The sequence below is a fragment of the Lycorma delicatula genome, chromosome 4 (assembly GCF_047948215.1).
Source record: "Lycorma delicatula isolate Av1 chromosome 4, ASM4794821v1, whole genome shotgun sequence".
Taxonomy (NCBI): Eukaryota; Metazoa; Arthropoda; class Insecta; order Hemiptera; family Fulgoridae; genus Lycorma; species Lycorma delicatula.
Window position 1 is genome coordinate 75377403 of NC_134458.1, and position 19269 is coordinate 75396671.

At 33.8% G+C, this 19269-nt stretch overlaps 1 protein-coding gene across 2 annotated transcripts in view; it reads right to left on the minus strand.

Moving 5' to 3' along the window:
• The window catches only part of LOC142323567 (hexuronate transporter), a 246739-nt gene that overhangs the window by 63417 nt on the left and 164053 nt on the right, over nucleotides 1-19269 (minus strand). The gene's annotated exons all lie outside the window — the stretch shown is intronic.

Consider the following 19269-nt stretch of genomic DNA (forward strand, 5'->3'; position numbering starts at 1 on the left):
TGCTGATGATATAGTAATTCTAGCCGAGAGTAAAAAGGATTTAGAAGAAACAATGAACGGCATAGATGAAGTCCTACGCAAGAACTATCGCATGAAAATAAACAAGAACAAAACAAAAATAATGAAATGTAGTAGAAATAACAAAGATGGACCACTAAATGTGAAAATAGGAGGAGAAAAGATTATGGAGGTAGAAGAATTTTGTTATTGGGGAAGTAGAATTACTAAAGATGGACGAAGCAGGAGCGATACAAAATGCCGAATAGCACAAACGAAACGAGCCTTCAGTAAGAAATATAATTTGTTTACATCAAAAATTAATTTAAATGTCAGGAAAAGATTTTTGAAAGTGTATGTTTGGAGTGTCGCTTTATATGGAAGTGAAGCTTGGACAATCGGAGTATCTGAGAAGAAAAGATTAGAAGCTTTTGAAATGTGGTGCTATAGGAGAATGTTAAAAATCAGATGGGTGGATAAAGTGACAAATGAAGAGGTATTGCGGCAAATAGATGAAGAAAGAAGCATTTGGAAAAATATAGTTAAAAGAAGAGACAGACTTGTAGGCCACATATTAAGGCATCCTGGAATAGTCACTTTAATATTGGAAGGACAGGTAGAAGGAAAAAATTGTGTAGGCAGGCCACGTTTGGAATATGTAAAACAAATTGTTAGGGATGTAGGATGTAGAGGGTATACTGAAATGAAACGACTAGCACTAGATAGGGAATCTTGGAGAGCTGCATCAAACCAGTCATTAGACAAAAAAAAAATTTAATTCAATGATTCTAACTAAAGCGAGAGCGCATACCGTATTTCATTCGCGCGGGCGTGGCGGTCACTTTAAATACTTTTTTACAATTTAAATATTATTCATGTATTTAATTCTACCGCTCACCTGTGACGTTACATAGCTAATGCCGTTGGCTCAAGAGAAAAAGGAAGAAAAACGACTACAGCAGCTGTACGTCAGTGCTACACTAGCGCTCCTTGTTTGAGAGACGGGGTGCTAATGATACACTGTACCCACTTAGCCACAAGTTTATTTAGAGAATTTTTGGGGTGAGGGTGTGATTTTGCTAAAAAACACTGTGGAAATATTATTATTTTTTAGTTGTTAACAAATGCGCTTAAGAAAAATAAGATCTTAATTAGGTGAAATCTTGAGATACTGAGGGTGACCTTGCTCTACAGCTTCACCCACTCGAACTTTTAAGTTGGAAATTTAAGAGCATCAATACTCCATATATAGAAGTAATCTGACCAATCTAATCCAAATTTGGTCAAAATCGGTAGAGTAGTTCTGGAGATATAAAACGATTTAGAGTTCAACACCGAAAGCCGAACACACACGCGTACATATGAAGATCCGGGAAATTTCCATACGGTTTTTTGGATTTCTTAGGTGTCAAAACGTAAAGATCTGGTGAAAACAGCATATGCTCAAATTGGACCACCGTACTTTCCCTTTTATAGCTACAGCTCTGCCATAGCGCTAGGCGGGAAAATAAAAAATATATATATTTTTTAAATATTAAAATTTAAGTTCTAAATTTATTTTTTATTGAAGTTTCAAACAATTTTGGTCTTTTGGTTTATAGAAACTATTGTGTTGCGACGTTATTTTATTTTCTTCAAATCGTATACTTACTGTCGCTCATCAGGTTGAGACAAATCGTTTGATGTTTATTACGTAAAATCGATGAAGTCGTTTTAGAGTTAACATGTATAAAAAAAAAAAATCACACAAAAATATAATTTTTCTCTTGATATATTCTGATAAAATAAAAATAATTATTTTTTAATTAGAATCATTATTTAGCTTATTAGAGTATATTTGGAATTATCATTTGAGACGTTGATCAAGAGAATAGATGAGGTAAACATTTTATACCGGTACATACATTGAAAGCCGAACGAATTACGCTATTTTGCGTGCACGTCTGGTAAAGAACCTCACGTGATGTTTCGTGCTACGGCTTTACGAAATTACAATGCACTTTAATAGTTAATGAGAATATCTTTATTTTTCATTCCCTTATAAAGTCTTATTATACCTGATTTTAACGCTAAAGAAATATTTTACCCGATTAGTTAACCCGAACAATATCTGTTAGATTCCACAAAACTACGTAATAAAATATTTGACGGGCCGATACGATCAGCCATGTCAAAACTGCGTGTTCATTTGCCGATCGATCGGCTTCCAGCTCTAAAAGGGTTACTTAATATATAATTTCGGTACGCAACAATTCAAGGTTATATTTTTATCATATTGTTATTATTTTTACGTAGTTTAATATTTAATTTTAATTTAATCGATATTAACATAAAAATTAATGTACATAATTCACTTTCCATTATTGTTATAAAGATTTATATGATCATCAGCGTACTTTTCGCTCGAGATGTTATTATTGTTATTTTTAATTTTGTATAACAACAAAGGATAAATCTATTAAGATCGTGCTGATTGACCTATGCATCATAATGAATTATTTGCTGTTTATTGCCGTTTGCTATTTATTAAGTAGCTACAGCATGAAATTACTAGGTGACATTGAAGTCACGCAATTCGTATTATTATAGAGACTACGTCGCGCGTTCCATGATATTCTACATTATTAAGGTCGAATCCGATATGAAGAATTTTTTAAAAATTCATATTTGCATAAATTATAAAATATTACATATAACTATCAGACTGTGAATTCGATTAAAAATTTGAGTGTCGAATTTTTGCGTAAAAATTTACAAAATATTATTATTAAATACATATCATTTTATTATTTTTTAGTTTATAATAGTACATTATTATTTAAATTTATGTATATACCGATGTTATAATAATGTGTATTTTACTTTAATTAAAGCGTTAAACCTACAGATTACATCTAATATGTATTATTTACCTGCTATAATCGTCGACTTATATCCGGTACCTCGAAAAAAAAAAGTATTAATAGAAATAAACAAGGATATTATAATTGCAGTACATTGTAACTAAAGAATTACACTGAAGATTTTACGGTTGAGCACCTCGGTAAAATTCTCAAAAAGTAAAAGTTTTGTAATGAATTTGAGATATTAGTGGTATTAAATATGCGTCTTCCTTATTCCACGATAAAAAAAAACTCTTTCAGATATCTTACAATTGACCTTTTTCGAAAAAATTCATCTACTGAAACGGCCAAAAAAACAAATTCCACGAATAAAAAATTTCTGTTAAAAGTTTTATACATACATATATATATATATATATATATATATAGATCGACATCTTATTTTGTTCGTATTAAAGCTGTAGATTTGGTCGTTCATATGTAATCCATTTTTTTCAGTTTTATTTAATCGAGGTTTATTTCCGAAAATGATTATTATAGTCAGCGTTTAAAATACAAGGTAAGATAGATCCTCAAATATCTATTGAAATAAAATCGTATATAAAGAAAACGCTTCAAAATATTTTTGAAGCAGAAAAACATTTTTAATACACGTGCGTTTTATTTGTTAAATAATCATCGTTGATAGATAAAAGGGGAATTAGAAGTATACAAAAGAATAAACGAATATAAAAGACTTAATACTTATTAAAGAAAAAGGAAAAATAAATTAAACCTGGAAACTGAAAATAAAAACATAGTTTTCAAATCTATAAAATAAAATTTCTCTCTACATTTATGAGAAAAACAAACTAAATAAAAACAACTGTCGCCTAAATAATAATTATATAGTTTTATACGATTCTAGTAAAACTTTAAATCTTATTTTAAGTACGATCTGTCACTTTTCAAGCGGACTCTCTGCCAGGTCTCATTCCTTAATTTTTTGATAGGGTAGAATTTTTACATGATAACATTTTTAATTGTCTTATAATTAATAAATTTTAATATAAAATAAAAGTTCTAAAAGGCTGCTAAATATTAGTTCTTTATCGTTATTCGACTGTGTAGTCTATTGTTGCCAATAAAATAAGTTTTCCAACTGTGCAGTTTCTATTTATTACGGATATTTTTTTAAAAACTTCGGCCCCTGATAAAGTTATTCTATTAGTAGTTTCCAAGCGGTATTAGCCCCAAGGCGAATACTTGTAATAAACCGAATGATCTTTCATTCTTACTTCAAGAATGACGTTTTGTTTTGTTTTTGGTTTATTCTAAGCATCCTATATCGCAGATGTCTTTAAATATCACTCTTTCGACGGGTTTTATCGTTTTCAAGGACAGAGGCCAATTTAATAGGTGTAACTTGCGGTAACGCTAAATTTAATGCTAAAACGAGTTATTTTTAGCATGGTGTACGGAGGGCTATGTGTAATTTTTATCCGCATAATATTATATTAACTTATCATTATGTTTTATATGTGATTATTTTTTAAAAAAACACTTTAAAAAATAATCATTATTTAATAATTTTACTTAGTTTTTAATATCTCTAATTTTTTTTAGTCTTGTTTTCTTGACGTATTTATATCGATTTTTTGCTAATCGACTTATTTAGTGATTTTTGAACAATTGAGATGCCCATTATTATTATTATTATTATTATTATTGTTATTATTATTATTATTTTTATTATTATTATATACGGGGGGCCGAGGCACCAAAAGCGACCCGTGTACTGGTGGACACTGGAGATTGCACGATTGCGTCGAGAGTATCTTCGACTAAGACGAGTGGTGCAACGTGCAAGGAATCGCACAGACGCGAACGCCAGGTCAGCCAGTATAAGACGGCAAAGAAGCGGCTTCGTCGAGCCATTAACGTGAGCAAGGCAAGCTGCTGGAGAGAACTGATGGAGACCGTGGATGCAGACCCGGAGGGCTAGGTTACAAGATTAGGGGACTCGTGGTCACCAGCTCCACTAGACGGGGGTAAAGCGGAGCACGTCGTTAAGACATTGTTACCGGCCCACTCGGCCCGTACCAAGCGGGACTTCGGCGACGTTGGCGACTTCCCGCTCTTCTCGATGGAGGAACTGAAGGGAATCCTACGGTCGCTGAAAGGCAAAAAAGCCCCTGGTCCCGACGGTATACCGGCCGAGGTGCTCAAACTAGTGGGGCGCTGCAGGCCACTTCTTCTTCTAGACATCTATAATGCATGTCTGAAGGCTGGGTCTTTTAGCGCCAGGTGGAAGACTGCGCGTCTTGCGCTAATTCCCAAGGGCAAAGAAAACCCAGAGTCGCCGTCCTTCTACCGCCCATTGTGCATGCTTGACACAGCTGGGAAGGTATTGGAGAGGCTGTTAAAGAAAAGACTGTTTGCGGCGATGAATCAGGCAAGTGGCCTGTCACTCAACCAGTACGGTTTCCGGCAGGGTCGGTCGACCCTAGACGCAATTCAAGAGGTTGTTGAGGCAGTGCGGAGAGTAGAGGACCACAATCATTTTTACGACGTGTGGTCCTTCTCATTACGTTGGACGTTAAAAACACTTTCAACTCCGCACGGTGGAGAGATATAATTCGGGCCCTGTAGCATTCGTTCCATGTGCCTCTATACCTCCTCAGAGTGGTGGAAGCATACCTGAGGAACCGGGGTCTCATTTATAAGGGGTTTCATTCCTACGCGGCAGGCTAGCGTAGGAATGTGATCACGTCAGGGGCGACGCAGGGGTCGATTCTCGGGCTCGGGGTCGATTCCGACCTTTGGAACGCCGTCTACGATGGCTTGCTGAGGCTGGAGATGCCTGAAGAATTTGTCTTGGTTGGGTACGCTGACAAAATTGCGCTACTTGTCGCAGACCGCGACGTGGAGCGCGCCCAACTGAGGCTCAGCCGAGCCATGCACAGAGTCGGTGCCTACGACCATGGGTTGTCTCTAGCCCTCATCCCAACCCCTTAGGGGAAGGCACCCGCCTAGTGACGTTCGGATTGTCACACCCCCCGTTCCTAGCTCTGTTGGGCTTTAGCGGGATGTCGCTAGCCCTCAGCAAAACTGAGATCGTGGTTCTAACGAAGAAGCGTATCGTCATTCTTCTCTCCCTACGGGTCAGGGTGGAAGTTGTCGAGACCAAGCCGCCGCAAATTACCTTGGTATGATGATTGACTGGAAACTCAGCTTTGCTGAGCAGCTTCGGAGAGCCGCCGACATAGCTGCGAGAGTCGTATCTGCTCTCAGCCGGCTCATGGCGAATGCCGGTGGGCCGAAGGGGCAGCAGACGGCGATTGCTGATGTCCACGATGCATTCCATCCTGTTATACGGGACGGGAGTGTAGGCCCAGACATTAAGAGCTGCAAGAAACCAGAAGCGGCTCGCGCAGGTGCAACGCACCGCAGTCTTGCGAGTTGCTTCCGCGTGTCAGACGGTCTCCGAGCCTACAGTACTGGTGGTTGCCGGCGTCATACCCATTGCTATTTTGGCAAGGGAGCGCCAGGAGATCTACAGGAGGCGACGGGCAGGCGAAGTCCGGGAGACCATTGCCAACGAGGAACGCACTCGCACATTCCTCGCATAGCTAGTGACCTGGGACCACGAGACCAGAGGACGATGGACCGCAAGGCTTATCCCTCTGGTCAGACCGTGGACGAAGCAGCGGCATAGAGAGTCTACATGACCCAATTTTTAACGGGCCACGGGTACTTCCGCGATTACTTCCATGTCATAGGGAAAGCGCCATCCCCCGACTGCCTCTATTGCCCCGGTGTACGGGACGACGCTGAGCACACCTTTTTCAAATGTGCTCGGTGGGCGGCAGATCGAGAGAAACTGGAGGCGGATCTCGGAGCACTGAGCCCCCACAATGTGGTTGCGATGATGCTCCGTAATCTGAGCAGCTGGGAAAGCATAGCCCGATTCGTCGACAACATTCTCAGGACCAAAAGGTTGACCTGGATAGTTCTGAAAATTTGGTAGCACCTAATCAGTCTATAGTCTATAGGAGGAATCGACCGGAAGTAATGTGTTAAACGGTCCCGGGTGGGGTCCGTTTAACAAGATGGGGGGGGGGGGGGGTTAGTCGGTAGTCTGCTGATAGTGATTGGGAAATACCATCAGCGGGAGCCCGACACTCCGTGCATAAATGCATTTCCATCTCCCTTCGCAAAAAAAAAAAAAAAAAAAAAATATATATATATATATATATATATATATATTATTATTATTTTGTAAACGGGTTCTGTACGTTTTCTCTTTACAGTTATGTATTACTTGAAATATATAACCTGTTTATTTTTCTGCAAGCTATTATGATCGATTATGACCCGGTGTTTGATAGTAGATAATCATAATTTTTTTGCTTTTAATTGTTTTAGTGTGCCGGTTTGTTTATTAAGCTTTTGTTTTGTTTTTTAATTTTATTAATGGAATATTTTTGTGTAAATTATTTATTAATAATATTTTTTCTCGGCGATATCGTAAAATTTCATGTAAATTATAAACTATAGTTAGGGAGGTTTTTATTGATTGTGAATACCACTGGAGATTTTATTAGGCTTTTAAAAATAGTAATAAAGATTTAAAAAATATCGATATTTAATAAAATATCGATTAAGTACTCATAACATTAGCAATAACGATGTACGATTTAAATTATAAACTAAAATTAACGGACAAAATATATTCAGATTCAGAGCCTTACTTTACCGCGCTTGAAAAATTTAAATTTTTTTGAAAATGTTTAACTTAAACGTTGCAACTAGATTTATATTATCATTATTTTTCTTTATAAGATATGTTAACATAGTATGAGTACTTTTTAAAATTTATCTCAGAAGGAATATGTAAGTTTTTATTATTTTTATATATTATATTACGCGATGAAATAGCCCGAAATATTGTCACTTTTATGTTTTAAATCTAATTACAACATAAGTTAGGAGATGCTGAATCCACAGAAATTATTAAAGAAGTGACGAAACCTCTAGAAATTTTTGAATTTTTTTATTCATTTTTATGTAAGAAGCTTTAAGATCACAATCGATTTAAAATTTTAGCCGATAAGGCGTTAAATTTTAATCTCTTTAAAAATTCTAGAGTCACCAGAAATCTTTGCTTGCTATCATTTACTTTTGACTTACAAATGAAATCCTTTACCGCGTAATATGTAGTCATTTTTTCGGGTTTTATAAAGAATTTATGTCAAATCTATTATTAGGTTAATATGTTATGTAAGATTTAGGTCAGCAAACGTAATTAAACGGATGACAAACAAAATAAGCTTCGTTGATTAATATTAAAATTAACAATATTACTAATATTTCCTTAAAATTTGCAATGCCACTTTTGTGTGTCAGCTGTAAAGATATTGTATTGTACGCTGGTTAAGCTATAATAATATTCCTTGCAGCTGTTTATTATTAATAACATCTGTACTCTGTAAAACGACTTTAATAAAACCGCCTCCAATTATTCCTTTGTCCTTATTCATTTTAATTTACTTTCTTAGAAGCTATTATGACAGTATTATTTGCCATGTAAATTTTTTCAACCCAATAATTCATTACAGGAATGTAAATTATGAAAATAATAATACATTTAAATATTATGAAAATAATTACCGCAAAACAAACAAACCGACCGTACTTATTGCAAAACTAGATGCGAAATCAGACGTTGTACGGGATCTATATACTTAACAGAACTCCGAGAATCGGATATGTCTGACATAAATAACAATAAAATCCTTTGAAAATCGTATTCTACATAATAATTCCCAGTCTAACTCAAAAGAACTGAATAATTTCATCAGTTGACACCAAGGTGAGATTAGCGACAAGTTAACTGAAAACGCTGGCAAGAACGGCTAAAAAGTTATTATTTGCAAAATTTTTCATTAAAAACTTATTTTTTTTTCGGTTTAGTTCGTTGTGTCAGAGGTTTATAGTTTCATTTATAAAGAATAAGTTCCGAGTGAAAAAAAGTATTTTGATTCTGTAATTAACGACGAATATCAATTTTGATTTACGAGTATATATGGTATGCAGTTATAGCCGAGGCGACATTGCATTTTTTTTTTTTTTAGGTAAATGTATAATATCATTTTTTATTAATATACTTTTGATATTGTTTTATAAAAGTTACATTGAGCTCGGTTTACGATGAAAAAGACGTGTAACTCTGGTTTTTTTTTTATTTTACTTTTTTTAATTTAAACGTACTTTATTTTTTTATCATTTTTTGAAATAAAATAATGTAAAGAAGAACTGTGTTCAATATGGATTTTATAATAGGTTTTTTCTACAAAGCTATAAAACCTCAATCTTTCTTTAGTTAACTAAATTAAAGTTAATTTAAATATTATTTTTAAATTTATATAATATTTATATTTCAGTTAATATTTAAATATTATATTTCATTTTATTTAGTTAATTATAGTGTTACTTTAGTTAACTAAACTGTTAATACTTGTTTTTAATTAATATTTTAAGTATATAATCCTTTTTAATGGATAATTTTAAGGGAAATTAATTATGAATTCTGATATTATTTAAACTCGAACATCTTCGAGGAAAATTAATAGATTACCTTTTCCTTTATGTTATATAGCGGCACATTTGAAACCAACTAGGCAACGTTAAGATAAAGAGTAATGAATTCGTTATAAACGATTTAAAAAAAATAAAATTTCCTCTATAATGATGAAGTTATGAATAAGTAAAATAAAGTTATATAAGGTATATAAACTAAAAAAGTTTACAAAACATTAAGTATTACTTAGTTCAGTCAGTTCATATCACAGTTACAGTTTTTAAGTAAATGGATTGAGAGATCGTTAAAAGTAATATGTAACTCTTTAATATTTCTTTTAAAAGAGGTAAAGATAAATATGTTAGGTTGTATCTTATTTACTGAGAGCTGACATCTGAACGTTCTATATTCATAAATGAGAAAAGTTGTAGTTTTATAACAAAAAAGAGTTTTAAAATTACACGGAATTTTTAACTTACTTTTAATGTGTGTTTTCATTAAAAAAAAACAATCGTTCACAACTATGTTCATCTTTTTTGTTTTTAAAAAGAATACAACTGACGTCTTAATTCGCTATTTTTAAAAAAAATTTCCATTTCAGTAATCTCTGTAATACAACTGTCACTAAATGTCAAAAAATTTTTTTTATAAATTAGTATCGTAACCTACCAATTTATCTACTGAAAACAGTAAATTACATAAAACGACCGCTGTCGTCCATGTTCTATATTTACATGGCAAACGTTCCTGGAAATCGCATACAGTAGAAAAGATATAATACATTGTTTTAAACAATTGACTTCAGTAATAATAAGCCTTTGGGTAAGGTAAGGGATCAAAATAAAAAAAAAGTAATGTCTTATTTTCTGAGGTTTTATCCTTATGACATCATAAAATAATAATGCTTCTTGTTTGGTTGAACGTCACGTGATTAAATTACTTTCATTACATCACCGTTTAGTGTTATTAATTTACGCTGTTACCTAAGTCAGTTGTTTCTCGTGTCGTCAAATAAATTTGTTTACTATGTAAGTTAATATTTCAAGGTTGGTAGTAGTGAAATTTCCAAGTGGTTGTTTTTAGGCATTCATTTTTTCAGTATCAGTTTGCTCAGGTTACTGTGTTGATCTAGTTGTAAATTCGAGTGTACAGATTGTACTGTCCCGCCTATTACTCTATTGCTGATGTGTAGCAGCTGTAGCTATCGGTCTAAGATTTCGATGTCGAGTGTTTTGCTTATGTCATGTGTTTGCCTGCATTTTTGTTGAGCCAAACAGCTCCATAAAAAGTTTTTTCATAAAGTTCTTATACGTTATTTTAAAAGTATTTATAAGTTATTTAAAATCCCATAATTTTAAGTCGATCGGATTGAGTGGGAGATTGGACGTTATTTCTAAAGAGCTTTTGTCCTGTATCTCGAAAACTCGTCGACCAAAAAAGTTGAAATTTTTCACAAATGTTTGTTTATATATAACCCAATTTTGGCCTGATCTTCGACCTCATCGGATAAGGGGCCATTACGGTAGCCATTTGTCTTATCGTTTTCTCTCTGATAATAGCTGCACGGTGTACCAGGAGGTAGTGGCAAAACTTAAAGATCTGATTGAGAGCAATAAAATAAACAAAAAACGTTTACGTGCATAAATTCCCTACCTTGCTTCTTTTATCGTCTATCTTATATATCTTATAAACTTGATTGAGATATTTCAATTTTGTGTATATGCAAACATCTTCTACAAAATAAATTTTACCTTTAGAAATTAAAAAATGGCGGCCGTTAAATGTTTTTAATCATTAATATTTCCGTAAATATTACTTTAATCAAATTACTTTTTATTGGATGAAATGTTAAGTCGGTTATTGTGAACAAAATGACATCTGATTTGTTCAGATCGCTTGACAAACAATTGAGATGTGGCAGAAATATTTTAGGTGAATCGCAAAAATTATACGTGACAATACTCACAAAATTTTATGACAGCATAATTTCCGGTCTGTGTAACCCTACCGACAAGTAATTAAATTCTAATTACGGTATAATGTTGATAGTAAAAAGCTTCATTTGATCAAGGGAGTCAAATCTGACCCAAATTTTTTTACTGAAAAGTTTTTTTGAAATTTTATTCAAAATATTACACAATTATGTTATACAGTTGTAGAACTTTCCTGTCGCGCAGCTAAAGTCGCGTTCCGGGAAAGCCCTACAACCGAGGGTTGTTTTGATGCACGGCTTACATACACGTACAACTTAACTTAAAATATTTATAATCTTACGTAAATATAATATTCTTTCGTTTATTTAATTCAATGATTCTAACTAATGCGCGCGCGCATACCCTATTTAATTCACAAGGGTGTGGCGGTACTAGCTGCGACGGTCGGCGCTAACTATACTAATGTAATTTCACAACTTACATAGAACAAATTTCGCTTGTACGGTCGGCAGATTGATGTAGCCGCGAGACTTGACGCACCAGGTACCGAGTCAATGTGGCGATCGAGTTTCGAGACCCAAGTCAACCGAATTACTTGTTTACACTTTATTAATTAATTTATGTAATTCTACAGCTTACCTGCGATGTCACGACATAGCAGAAGACTACAACAGCATTTTTTGTGGTGGGGGAGCATTTTTGCAAAAAACCCTTTTTTGAAAGTATTGTTATTTTTTAATTGTTAACAAATGTGCCTAAGAAAAATATGATCTTAACTAGGTGAAATGTCGAGATACTGATGTGACCTTGCTCTGCAGCCTCATCCCCTTAAACTTTTAAAAGTTGAAAATTTAATGGCATCGATATCCCATATGTGGAAATAATCTCATCAAGTTTGGTCAGAATCGGCCCAGTAGTTCTGGAAATATTAGGTGATTTAGAGACCAAACACCGAACACACACACACACACACACACACACACACATACATACAAACATTAACATCCGGAAAATTTCCTTCCGGGTTTGGGTTTAAGCAAACCTTCCGGGTTTGCTTACGTGTCTAAACGTCAAGATCCGGTGAATACTGCATATGCCCAAATTCGACAGATTACAGTACTTTTCCTTCTAGAGCTATAGCGCTATCTAGACGGGAAGGTAAAACTCTATGGTGTATTAAAAATCTGTTAAGAGCAGAGCCGGGAAGGTTATGCAACACTGACAGTTTTAGGTAGATTTCATAAGAAAGCTACCTGTTGTAATGGGTACCATGATTCGACTTCCGGAAAATTTCGACATATCTTTGCGTTTCACATCCCCCAAACCCCAAGACCACCGTCAGTTCAAAATTTTATATATACCTTTATATATATATATATATATATATATATATCTAAAGGTATATATCTATTTAAATATTTCACTTTCTTGTGGACACAATAACTGCGTAATTTTGCGCCAATCACTTTCAAATTTATACGTAAAATATAACGATCCCATTCGAGTTCGTTAATGGGAAAAATCGGACTATGGTGGTGAAAATGGAGGGGCTTTTTCGAAAAAAAAAACAAAATATCGCTACAACTTTCTTATTAAGTAAAATATTGAATTAGTTTAAATTTACTACTATTCTTTGGATAAGGGCCTAAAAATTATGTAAGTAAAGTTTTTTGATATCACCAACCATTGGCTCAGAGGGTGGAAAAAATGGAGTTTTGAAGACAAAAAAATCATACCTCCCTTAATAGGAACAGTATCGAATCGGTTTAAAGTGTTCGTTAGTCCTCTAAACATAACCTAAAACATTTTTCTGAAACAATTTTTTATGTGACCAATCCTTACGGCAAGGGATGACCGAAATGTTGCTGGAATTGTAAGATGGGGCTTGTCGTACGGTAAACATGTGAAACATTTTTCACATGCAACCATTGTCGTATTGAATAAATTTGAAGTTTTTCTTAACTTCAAGGTGGAAATCTTTTTTATCCCCTACTTAGCACCGGTGAAATCTACCTCCGCCTTCCGGCGTGCCGAAAGGGATTTTTTTTTATTGTAGTATTCATTAGCATCACATATGAATACAGCAACAAAAATCATTTTTAAAGCTGTTTTATTTAAATATTTTATTGAGAGGAATTTTATTTAGGAATTTTTTTTCTACTGATTTTGTTTTGTAGATAAATGCTTTTAAAAATTGAGGAACTGCAATTTAGATAAGAGGATTTAAATATTTACATTACGTTATAGTCAGGAACGGGAATTAATTTTATTATTTAAATTTAATATTTATATTATAAATTGATCTTTTTAAGACATAACATATTAACTTCAATTTAAAACCACTTGTTATAAATAATTTTCAATTTAGATTGTTTCGTCTATATGTTTGAAAATTAATATCGGAAATTAATTAAACGTGAAAACGGTTGAAGAAATAATTTTCCTTGTTAAAAACTAACAGCATGGAAAATAATACAAAACGTCGAGAAAAATCAATTCTCCTTCTGCAACCTTCAAGTGTTTAATTTATAGGAGTGTATGAATACTTTCTTTCATAAATACTCGTAGCAATGGAATAAAGTTTACTTAATATTAATTTGTTTCTCTTGATGATTTCGCCACATAAGCTTGCAGCTTGTGCTTGGGATATGGAAGTGGAAATTTCTAGCGTATGAAAAAATGCCGTGCATGACCGTGTTTCGAATCCGGAACCTCGGAGATCGGTATAATTTTATAAGGTAGGTTATAAAATTGGTGTGATTATATCCTATACTGTATGAAAAGTTATTTAACGAAAGAGAACAGTTATTTATTAGAGGGATTCCAATGAATTTGCAAATCGTATTTATTTAAGTATAAGATTTTTCGTCCGCTGTATTTGACGTAAATCTGAACAGATTTTGACGAAACTTGGTGAAGTGATGTAAACCTATTGGAAATAGAGCCCTATTGATTTTCAAGAGAATCGGTTTGTAAGAACCGGTGTTAAAGGTAAAAAAACTGGGCTTTTGAGTACGTTTGCAAGGTTTTTCAGGATTGTCATATTGTAACTTGAAGGGTGACGTGTTAGAAAGTCAAAATTAAATTTTTTATAACACAGCCAGGTGCAAGTTGGTTTCCTAATGGTCCCAAAACATCAGTTTTGTTGGTCAAATCAGATTCGGGCTACACCGAAAATGTCAATATTATTTTCAAAAATCATTACAGCAGTGTAATATTCTTTCTTTCTTAACTAAAACCGGAAATCTGCCCTTATGACGCAGTTACTGCGACAGACATACTATATCTTAAAAAAAGCTCAATTAAAATATGGAATTATTTATTTAATTTCAAAACATAGGTTTCTATCTTGATTTTTTATTACACGATTAATACTTTATTAATTTATTCAGTTTTTATTTTTATTTTACGCGATTTATTATGCTAATTTGTACTTCAGATTGAAGGCCAGTTTTGATAGTTATAAGATCAACGTTTTGCTGTACTTACAAAGATTCCCACCATATATTTATTATTTTTTTTATTGAACATTGATTTCTGAAAAAAGCGATATAATAAGGCCTTCGACAATAGTTGCGCATATAAAGTATTATAACAATCAAATTATTTCATAGTGTAATAGTTTCATGGTAAATTATAAAAAAAATAATTTTAATTAATAGATAATAATTAACTTATTTAACTTAAAACGTGTAATAAAATAACAAAAGGTATGCCACTTAAAACGTGGCATACAAAAGGAAAAAGAATTGCGTGCTTAATAATGTGAACGCACGTAGCTTTTGTAAAACCTGTAGACATTACAGCTGTTGAAATGTTTAATTAGTTTTAGTTTAATTTAAAAGTAGAGATTCTACACTAGGAATGTCAGCTACCAGATTTTGCGCCCTCCTGTGATTCTCGTACTAAGATTATTATGACCTAATCCAAAGAATTTCTTTAGATAATATCAGGACATAAAAAATAAAACAAAAATTTTATCAGGATAAAGGAATATAGTCAAGAGAATCTATTTTGTATTACCCCAAGAACATGCAATGTGTATCACAGGTTTTAATTATTTAAAAAAAAACCATAAGAATTCTTATTGCACGTGTCTCCTTGTTTTAGAGCATTTGTTTCTTTCTCTTTACCTCTGAAATCGTTTCCCCACATTTCTCTTTTCCTGTAATGTTGTCGCTTTTATGAGAAAAAACAAATAAATTATCGTTTTTTTTCCTAAGTAAAATGCAATAATTGCTTGGAACGTTTGAATAATATACTTTTCCAGGAAAAGTCCCTGGAACAAAAACTATTTTGTATTATCCCAAGAACATGCAATGTATATCAAAGGTTTTAATTATTTAAAAAAAACCATAAGAATTCTCATTGCACGTGTCTCTTTGTTTTAGAGCATTTGTTTCTTTCTCTTTACCTCTGAAATCGTTTCCCCACATTTCTCTTTTCCTGTAATGTTGTCGCTTTTATGAGAAAAAACAAATAAATTATCGTTTTTTTTCTAAGTAAAATGCAATAATTGCTTGAAACGTTTGAATAATATACTTTTCCAGGAAAAGTCCCTGGAACAAAAACTATTTTGTATTATCCCAAGAACATGCAATGTATATCAAAGGTTTTAATTATTTAAAAAAAAACCATAAGAATTCTCATTGCACGTGTCTCTTTGTTTTAGAGCATTTGTTTCTTTCTCTTTACCTCTGAAATCGTTTCCCCACATTTCTCTTTTCCTGTAATGTTGTCGCTTTTATGAGAAAAAACAAATAAATTATCGTTTTTTTTTTCTAAGTAAAATGCAATAATTGCTTGGAACGTTTGAATAATATACTTTTCCAGGAAAAGTCCCTGGAACAAAAACCGTTTAGTGTTTTGACCGAAATGAATTTTTATTTAGTCGTAACGTCAAGAAGTTAATCTCTTGATAATTATTTAGTTTGAGTCGTTAATTTTGCCTCAAAAAATAAAAAATAAATTAAGTAATTTCAAGCGGGCAGTAGATTTCCTTCTTTACAAAATGCGTATGATTATGTACTCAAAGAAAAAGTATTTATTATAATAAGAACCCAAAAACTAATAAACAAAATAAAATTCTAATAAAGTTGTATAATTTTTTTTTTAAAATTCAACATTGAAATTTCTAAAATAATAATAAACCTGTTACGAAAATTTATAAAAAATTTTTTCTCGAAATATATATTTTTTCTTTGTTTGGTTAAATCTGATTTAATTTAAGCAGTTTTATTTATTTTGTGCGATCCTTCTAGGTTGTTCATACTGCTTAAGATTTGTAAACCTCTCTCTTTTAAATCTAATTTCCATATCGGAAGAATATATCCATACTTGAAATTTTTTTTTGCAGGCTGTCTACTTATGGTCGAGATCAGTATCGTGTAAATTAGATCCAATTTCATCAGAAGATATATGTGATATCGTTCAAATACATATAAAGTATTTTTCCCGTATTTAATTACTGAATTAATTAATTAAAATAAAGTAATTTTAAAAAATAATCGTCAAAAGCATTCACATATCACAAAAATACTTGACTCATAAAAGACTGAATACGTTATTTTACAAAAATATATCATCATTTTTAGCTAACTTTAAATCGGTAAATAATTAAATAAAAATAAATAAATAAAATTGTCACTACGATTCAGAAATTCTAGGAGTCTTGGATAACTTGCTATATCACTATGAGTTATTATTGATATTGCTATATCAATATAAATTATAACGCGAATTTCAATATAATTTAGTCATTCGTAGTTAATGAAATTTTAAAGCGTAGATAAATAACGTAGTAATTGAGGGTTCGATTTTTCTGCGTATGAATATTTATTAGTTAGTAAAACTTTTATTACCCAATAATTGCAGTTACTTAAATCAATTTTGTAAGATCATTTAAGTTTTTACGTACATAAGAAATGAACAGGAATCTAGTTATAAATTCTTGGACGTCACAGAAATCAATTTTTATATTCTTTTTCTTCTTGCAACCTATATATTATTTACATGCGAGTTCTTCACTTGTACTTATTAATAATCTATGATGTATTAAGCTACTTTTTTCAATCTATAGATTTGGTAATATAACCCGTTTCAGTAACGTCCCTGTTCAAGATTAATATTAATAAGCTTTTAAAATCAATATTATCAATAACTGAAGAATTCACTCCTCCTACTGGTTGGCTACAACAGACTACATGTGAGTGATTGTACCTTTTCTTTTTCTTTTTCCTGTTTAGCCTCCGGTAACTAGCGTTCAGATAATACTTCAGAGGATGAATGAGGATGATATGTATGAGTGTAAATGCAATAGGGTCTTGTACACTCAGTTCGACCATTTCTGAGATGTGTGGTTAATTGAAACCCAACACCAAAGAACACCAATATCCACGATCTAGTATTCAAGTCCGCGTAAAAATAACTGGCTTTACTAGAACTTGAACGCTGGAACTCTCGACTTCCAAATCAGCCGATTTGGGAAGACGCGATCACCACTAGACCAACCCGGTGGGTTGAGTGATTGTCCTTTTTTTTTTTTTCTCTCAGCTCCCCTGGGCCGGACCGACTTGTTGGTATTACTCCACCCAGGGGAGTGTCTTTATACTCAAATAGGCCTTCCCGCCTATCAGCTATATACTGGCATGGCAGGTCGGCCTACCGGTAGCTCTTTTTGAGAGTAATCTTTTATTTTATATGCCCCTTTCAGACACCACGCCATACCTGGAGTGTCGTGACGTGGTGTCGAGGTCTTTTCTCTATATCTTGTGTTTTATTATTCTATTATTCCCTAAACTATATCCCCAGGAGTCCCCAGCGGCTCATTGGAACCGACACACCTCGGCATGCCGGCCCTCCCCGCTGAGGCTGTCCTCCCTTTCCTAACTTAAATCAAAAACAGTTGGATTCCCGACTAGTCATAAAAGGTACTATAGCTTCGGGAGTCATCCCGTCGATCGCCATGTCCAATCTGAGGGCGGCCCATCTTTCACATATGAAGAAAGTATGTTCTGCATCGTCGATCTCCTCGCAAGTCATGCAGATTGCCTCTGTTCTCCTTCCTACTTTATTTAAGTAATTATTAAATGAGCCATGCCCGGTGAAAAATTGCGTTAAAAAGTAATCCATCTCGCCAAAACCTCTTCTTATCCATGGTTCCATGGTTCGATCTCCGGGATGAGTTGTCTTGTCCAGCAACCCACACCGCTATTAGTTCACCTCTCCTGCCAGGTAGTATTGACTTCATCTTTGGCCTCTTGATCTGCTCTGCCCTTCGATCTTTCGACTCTATATCTCGCGATGAGGTCTATCGGCAGTACTCCGGCGAGAACACAAAGGGCTTCATAGGACACTGTCCTATACGCGGCCACCACACCTAGGAGCCCTTTCCTATGCACCCTCGCTAACTTCTCCTTGTTACGCCTGATATCTATAGCGTGACACCATGCGGGAACAGCATACATCAACGAGGATACTATCGTTGACACTAACAATCTGCGTTTTGATGCTCTGGGGCCATTCTGCGTTGCCATTATAATGTTAAGACTCTTTACCACTGCTTCAGGCCTTCCTTCATATGTTACTTATATGGTCAGTGTATCTACAATTCCTCTGGAAGGTAACTCCTAAGTATTTCAAACTATGCACCTCTTCTATAACTTTACCATTGATGAAAATAGTAATAGGATCCAGTACTCTTCTTCCAGTGAAGGCGATACACCTACATTTTTCTAATGACAACTGCAGACCCCTAGAAATCATCCACTCATTAATGATCTGAGTGGCCGCGTTCGACCTCTCTTGGACCTCAATTACCGTCCTACCCTCAACTAGTATAGCGAAATCATCTGCATATGCCAAAACCTCAACTCCAGCAGGGAACATTCTGTGCAGAAGATCATCTATAACTAGCAACCATAGCAGCGGCCCC